General features: G+C 39.1%; 1 long non-coding RNA gene across 1 annotated transcript; it reads left to right on the top strand.

Annotated features, from left to right (window-relative positions):
- The first annotated feature begins 868 nt into the window (after window positions 1-868).
- On the top strand, window positions 869-6563 carry LOC118561181. The gene is made up of 2 exons (XR_004929843.1): window positions 869-951; window positions 6131-6563. It is a non-coding gene; the product is annotated as an uncharacterized LOC118561181 (long non-coding RNA).
- Window positions 6564-7462: the final 899 nt, after the last annotated feature.

Below are 7462 nucleotides of genomic sequence, written 5' to 3'. Positions count from 1 at the left end.
ATATTAAAATTTAAAAGCGTTCCAGCACATGCAGCATTTTCATTGATCAGTTATCAGCTGATCGCTGCGCGGGTGGCTCCGCTGTCTGAAATCATTCTGGTGTTGGTGACACTGATGACGTAGACCTAGTTATATTTAAAGGAGAAGTCCAGTCAAAATCAGAATTCAAACTGCTGAAAGTACTTTAAATATAAAACTACTACATACTGTGCAATAAATTATACGTTTTTTAAATTAAGAATAATTTTCATTTAATCATGTTTATGTGGAGGAATCCATCTTGGTCAAGAATAGTACTGTCACCTCCCATTTTGTGACGTCACTCAGCGGACCCGCTGTTGAGCAACGAAGCACTATTTTCCAACATGGTGACGACTGGTGCTCTGTACGAAGCAGAGAGTGATGAAGTACTTAGTGACAGTGATGGGAGTTCCCTGGAGCTATCATCATCTGATAGCGATATGGATTTTTTTAGAAGAGTTTCTTGACAGAAACCGGACTTATTTCCAGTGCAAACTCAGTCGGGTCCCCCAAGAGATATATATATACGCGTGTGTGTGTGTGTGTGTGTGTGTGTGTGTGTGTGCGCGCGCGCTCCGCCGCAGCACGGTTTTACCGGCGCTGCAGCGGAGGAGAGATCGCGCTGAAGTGACTTGAGTTATATTTGCCCCCTAGTAAATAGGGCAGGTGGTCATTATTGTATAAATATTAAAATATAAAAGCGTTCCAGCACATGCTGGAATGCACAGATGCTTACCGACCAGAGGGGCGGAGGGATACCATGTGGTATACCTCCTCCGACCGGACTTCCCCTTTAATTACAAATAGGATTTTCCCCCCTGCTCTCAGGTAAAACACTCGTCAACAGAGAGGCTTGAGCTGAAACCGAAACTGAAGGGGCTGGAATGGTTCTCCAACGACAGGGCTAATGGTGCATTTACATCTGAACAGGTATTCATGAGTTGTGAAGTACTGTCGGGGGGACTGGAGGCTGACGAAAATTCTCGTATCTCTGGGACTTCTATTGCTAAACAGATCATCATATGGACTGAACAAACTTCTTCTATCTCCACTCCACCACCAGAAACAATTTCTTTCTCTGTGGGTTTTTCAGATTGAAGTATTGATGTAAACTTTATGTGGATAGAGTGAAAATTGAACGTGTGAGAAGTTGTTTCGGAGAAGTAGAATTTAATAAAAAAGCTAAAGGGTACACTCTAGCTGAGCCCCCTAGCAACCATAACACATGTATTTTGTGCAAGAATATTTGAAAGAGGTACTATATGAAAACATATGAAATAGCGGGAGTCATTTAAGATAGCAGAAGGGTTTGTGAATATTTTTTAAAAGTTGAATGGAGTTTCTAGTTAAATGTATGTGGAAGTAGTAAGCTCTGAATAAGCAGAAAGTTTTAGCTGAAATTTGCTGAATTTTATGGGATGTTCATTCATTTACAATGGCAATTTTCTTGCAGAAAAAGGTGACTATTTCAAAATGTATAAGAGATATTGGAATAAAAATATATAGCTGTAATGTCGTGAATGAGCTGAACAGTCTAAAAGTTGAACAGTAGAAATAGCACAAAAATTATAGGAGAAGAAGCAAAGAGAAGAGCAGAGGAACACAATAAGTGTGAATGCCTACTGCATTCACACTAATAAAAGCGAGTAAAAAAACAGTTGGAATAAAATGGAGATTACACCAAGTCTTGACAAGCAGCACTCACTCCTCCTGAAAGAGTGTGAAGCCAGAGTGGATAGTCATCTGCATTGTCGATGGCTTAGCAGCCATCACTCATACTGAGAATATATGAAGCGACCATGTTATTTGACTTTTTTTTTTACTTAAATATCATTGAGTCACTCTGGTTGCATAAAGTTTTTTTATGAAAGATTATTACATCCTGCTAACATATTAGTTGTTATTTTGGTGTTTTATGCTTTGTGTTTACTCAATTTGTTAGTAAATAAAGCCTTTCGTGTTTATTTACAATTTTAATGGAAGTATGTACTGCACATGTGCACGACTGGTTAAAACAGCTATTAACATCTCCAAGCGAAACAACGAAAAATGTTCCAACATCTAGTGAAAAAGAAATTAAAAAATATATATGATTCCAAGAGGGAGAAGACTAGAATGTTACTGGAAATGCAGTATGACTGTTGGTGTTCACTAGCCTCGTGAGACCATCCTGATCTCGCGAGCTTTCAAGGTTTCACTCGCAGATCAGTCTGGCTACCCTCCGTTAAAGAAAATTTGGAGCCGTTCACCAAACGAACGTCCAATCAGCGTTGGCTTTGAGGCGGGTTGAGGTGTGACACAACGAGGAGCGACAGTTCAGTCTAGAGAACATGGCGGCTTCAGCCGATGAAACTAGCGTTAGCGTGGCTATCGAGCAAGTTTTATCGGAATTACAGAGTATTTCTTTGCTGAGCTAACGAGCCTTTACCTGCAGCAGCAAGAGTAGCTTGGCTTGTGGTTGTGTTTTCGTTGTCGCTCGTAACAGAGCGACAACGAATCTGATTGGTTTATTTGGCCCGTCTATCACCAACATAGGCCAATCAGCTAACCAGTATTTTCGCCCCTTCCCAAAATTACTTCAACGGAAGGTTTCCAGATGGATATGCGGAGCAAATCTATCTGGCGGAGTCAGGTAAGGTGTTCACTGAAGCAGACGCTAAACCTGCCGATTGCTCAGATATGACCGCAAAGTGTACTGACATCAGTAAATGTTAGACTTAGACAACTTTATTTGTCATTTTGTATGCACAGAGTGCATACAGAACGAAATTTCGTGCATACAGCTTGTAGATTGCAGTAAAATTAAATTACAGTATAAGGTGCAGCAGTGATTTAAAGTAAACAATTAAAATGTAAACAATGCAGGAGAAGTCACTGATTTGAGGCTCTTAAAGATGCTGTTAGATCATATTATTTAATTAGATCATATTATTTAATTAATAACGGTTGGTCTTTGTTCACGCCGAGCTGCCACTTTACTGCAAGGCATTTCAGAGGGTCAGGTTCGGTCCAGCGTTATGTAATTTTGATTTATTAAGCAAACCGGCATTATGATAGTTCTGCAATACTGTTGCTAGGTGGCACCACATGTTAATATATGCTAATTGCTCCCGGCGCTGGGGAAATATTTATTCACAAAAAGGACCATCAAAACATTATCAGGATGGAGTCTTGGTATATGTAACCTTATTTTATCATGTTCAATCGGGTTTGGTCTTTTGTTAAGAATATAATGTGGCTATATACCTTTAACAGCAAGAAATCCCTATAGCAGAACCAGGCACGGTGTGAACGGCCATCTGCCATCACTGACTGGGGGTTTGAGAAGACAGAGCATTATTCCTCTGTGGTTGCCACAACTCAGCACATCTCCCTTGCTCTTGAAAATTGGTACCAGCACACTTCTCTATTACTCAGGCATCTTCTTGCTCTCTATGGTGTCAATTAACAGCCTAGCCAAAAACTCAACTACTGTCTCTCCTGACCATTTCCAAACCTCCAAAGGTATTTAGGACCAACTGCCTTTCCACTCTTCATTATTTCAGTGCCTTCCTTTCTTTATCCTTTGCTACTGCCTGATCCAGAACGGTCAATTCTTCTACTCTTTGTTCTGTCTCATTTTCCTCTTTCCATCTTCCTTGCAACTGTCAGTACATTTCTATCTCATTCCCTAATCACACTAACCCTTGAACATCCTTCTCATCTTTCTCTCTCTCTCTCTGCCTTTCCAACCTGTATATGAGAGAGTGGAACTGGCAGAATAAATATGAGAGGAGACAGAGAGGAAGGCAGGTGAAGCAATTAGCACAGGTAAAATATATAAGGTTAATCAGGCTGAAGTTGAGAGATTGAGCAATGATATGACCGGGACAACAGGAAAACAGAACCTACCAAAGTATCAAGATAAACTTAGTAACTAAACTAAGCAGGCAGGCAGGGGGATAAGGATCTAACTGAACAAGAGTAATTAACTAAATCTTAAAGAACCGCATACTAAATGACGGTAGGATAGAACGGAATCAGAATATTAAACTAAAAGGTGAAAAACAGAAAGCTGCATGATCCACAGGAACCTAAACTATTAAACCTGGGGATCGTGACAAATGGTCTTTTTTAACCTGGGCATAGACAATCAGATATGGACATAATGTAAAGCCATGCTCGCATGGTAAATTTAGTTGAAGTTTTACACCACATGCCACTCCTGACTAAACCTTATGCAAGCCTATCGGATTGAGACTTAATACAAAAATGACAGCATTCTATGCCCCATTTGAGGCTAAATTATCTATATTGACAGAAGAGATAAGTTCACAGAGGTGAAACACAAGTTCTCCATCCTCAAAGGAAACTTGAGTTTGAATCAGTCCCACATGGTGGTAATGATCAGTATTTCAAAAATGAACAGGAGAGATGAGCAAAAAGAGAGAAAAAAGACAGAACTGTAGAATATTGAATGTTGTAACCTAAAGCAGCAATCAAGTCTTTCAAATAGTCTTTGCCTTTCTCAGAAGAATGAAAGCAGTGAATTCAAAAATAATCAGAGTGAGGTAAATGTTGTTTTTGTTTATAGAATGCCAGTACAGGATCAAAGGAATCTCTGATTATGGGTCATGTGCTGATCTAAAATACACAACATTCAGGTAGTTTCAATTTATTAGATTTTTCTTTTACTTCACATTGCTTTTGTGGTTTGGTCTTCCATTTTATAAGCACGCTATGTACAGTACGGTCATGTCCGAGGACCGACCAATACACTTTCTATACTGATGCAGTTTCAGTAAGTCTTCATGAAAAACCTGCACAACACACAGATATTTCTGATTTTCCACCAACAACTCTTGTATTTGTTGGTCCTCAAATACAAAGTCACTGTGTATAAAACGAAATTGAGCAGCCAGAAAGAATGGGTACAACTGGAAAAAAAAAACATTGAAAGATTACAAGTGAGTCGGCCTGCTGCTTTTTTCACTATATTGCCCTTTGGATGGGACCTAGACAAGTCAAACTGAATCATCCGTCAGAACTTTTATCTAGATGTCACTTCCCCTACACCTAACATCCTTTTACTGACTTCTCTGTGGTGCTCCGGAACCTTTGTTGCATCTGATCAATAAATTATCTACTCAGGAAACTAGACAAAAGACATCAAATAACAAGCATCGCAGTATCTGTAGCCACTTCGTTTTACCTCAGCAGTACTGGCCTTCAAGTTGCCGTGGTAACCCTGTTTTTTTGTTCTGACTCACAAGCTGAAGTGAGCGTCCCTGAAACTCATGAAAGATATTCATCCTGGAGCAGAGCAGAGGAAAAAAACACAGCCATATCTTAACTCTAACACAAAACCTCTGCAGGCAAGGTCATAGCCACGCATTAAGCACACACACACATACACACACACGCATGCACAATGCTCCATGATTGGAGGGTGAATATCCACCTCCACGCAACAGACACAAATTAATTTTTCCTTTCTTTCTAACTGTATATGTAGGGGATGAAACAAGTTTGAACCTAAGAAAGAGTGTGCACAGCTACAGTGGAATAATCCCCATTTGCAGAACCCACTTTCAGCTGTTAAATTTATCTTTGAGGCTGTACATTATCTGAGGAACTCCAGGCTTTGATGTCTGTTTACTTTATTAGGAGGTGGACACAAATATGGCAAACACATAAAAGTGTGATTTCTAAAGTGTTTTCTACCTTCACCACAAGAGGTCAGGAGAGCATGCTTTTGAAGTATTCATATCCCTTGTTTTTATCATTATCCCTCCTCAAGTCATATACTGTAGGCTATAATGGCGAAAAAGTGGTATCCAGCATCAAAAAGCCTTAGACATGGATTCAGACTTGCTGTTCTATAATGTGTATTTTACTGATTAAAGTAGAAAAGCATGAACTATTCAGTGGTTTTAGCCTATTTTTATGACCCTATTAATCGTTTTTTGCAATAATTTCCACAAGTTTGTGTTTCTATTGTTACATCTCCAAGGTAGATGTTTGTGTTTGTGCTAATTATTTGTCCTGTGCTAGGCTCCACCTTCTCCAGGATGTGGGTGTGGCTTCCAGAGTCTGATGTAATCAATATTCACCTGTGTCCTATTTAAAGGCTGTGATCCTGCACCTCAGTGCCTCGGAGGAAGGAAGGTTGACGGAAGAGGAGTTGGTGAATCGGTTGGATTTGGAGCGGCGCAGGAAAAACAAAACGTAAAAAAATATAGGATTTGGAAAAGGCGGATTTTGGCATAAACTGGTATGTGAATGGTTCTGGTGGAAATGGAGGTAGAAATTGAGGAAGGTATGGATTTTGAAGGGTAGTTGCCAGTGGGGAGAGGAAGAGGGAGAGGACGTGGAAGAAATGAAACAGATGAAGGAAAGAGAAGTCAAGGCAGTAAACGAGAACTGGAAGGAAGTAGTTCGGATGAAGAAAGGATAGTTAGGAGGAAACTTGTGAGGGAGGAATTTAAAATAATATTAAAACTTAAAAATGAGCAGGAACAGGATAACATCAGCCCCATTGTGGTGTCAAGAGAAATAAAAAATAAAATTGGATGTGTCGAAATGGTAAAGATTTTGCGAGATGGAAACCTATTGGTAGTTTATAAAAACAAAGAACAAATGAATAAGGCTTTAAATGTGGATAATATCTGTAAAAAAACTGTGTTGGAGAAAAAAGTGCTGGCAGAAAATAAAAAGATTAGAGGAGTGATTTATGGGATCCCTCTAGAGCAGTACCGGTACCGCCCCGACGACCAATTTAGTCCGGCCCGGTGGCTAAATGCATTATCATTATTCAAAAAAATAAAATACATTTTTTTTTTCCAGGGTCCTGTCTTTCAATGTGGCAATAAGAATTGTTGTCTTAATGCCAAAAAGAGCTCATCAGATTTGACTTTCACAAGTGGAGCAGTACAGCTTCTGCCATAGTGCTCCACTTGATTTATGAATGTGAATTGTTTTATTATGATTCATGCGGGGAATATCTCATGATATGGACACTACAATGGGAAAGTAGGAGAGGAAAGGAAGAACAAGAAGAACAAAAGAAAAGGTGAAAGAAAGAGAAGATAAAAGGAAGAGAATGATAAAACAATTATGGAAAAAACATGTACTTTGTTTAATTGAAAATCTGCAGTTCCTATATTGTCCACGAGGGGTGCTGTGTTTTAATCAGCAGATGGTAGCACTGAGCTTCAGATGTGGAAAATTGATTTTAAATAATTTCTTAATTTTTATCTGTTTGATGTATTTTGTCATGCAGGACAGTGTTTTAAGTTTCAAAAAATGTGAATAAATGTTTTTCAACATTGTACAATCCCTGTGATCAGTTCTTATGCATAATGCGCAAGTAAATGTTTAACTGAGTAAAAGTATTGTTGAAATTGCACATACTTTTCTTAAAAACGCTGAGGTTATTCATAATATATTGTGTAAAAGTGAA

This window comes from Fundulus heteroclitus, unplaced genomic scaffold, assembly GCF_011125445.2.
Source record: "Fundulus heteroclitus isolate FHET01 unplaced genomic scaffold, MU-UCD_Fhet_4.1 scaffold_58, whole genome shotgun sequence".
NCBI lineage: Eukaryota > Metazoa > Chordata > Actinopteri > Cyprinodontiformes > Fundulidae > Fundulus > Fundulus heteroclitus.
This window is presented reverse-complemented; position numbering and strand designations above follow the sequence as displayed.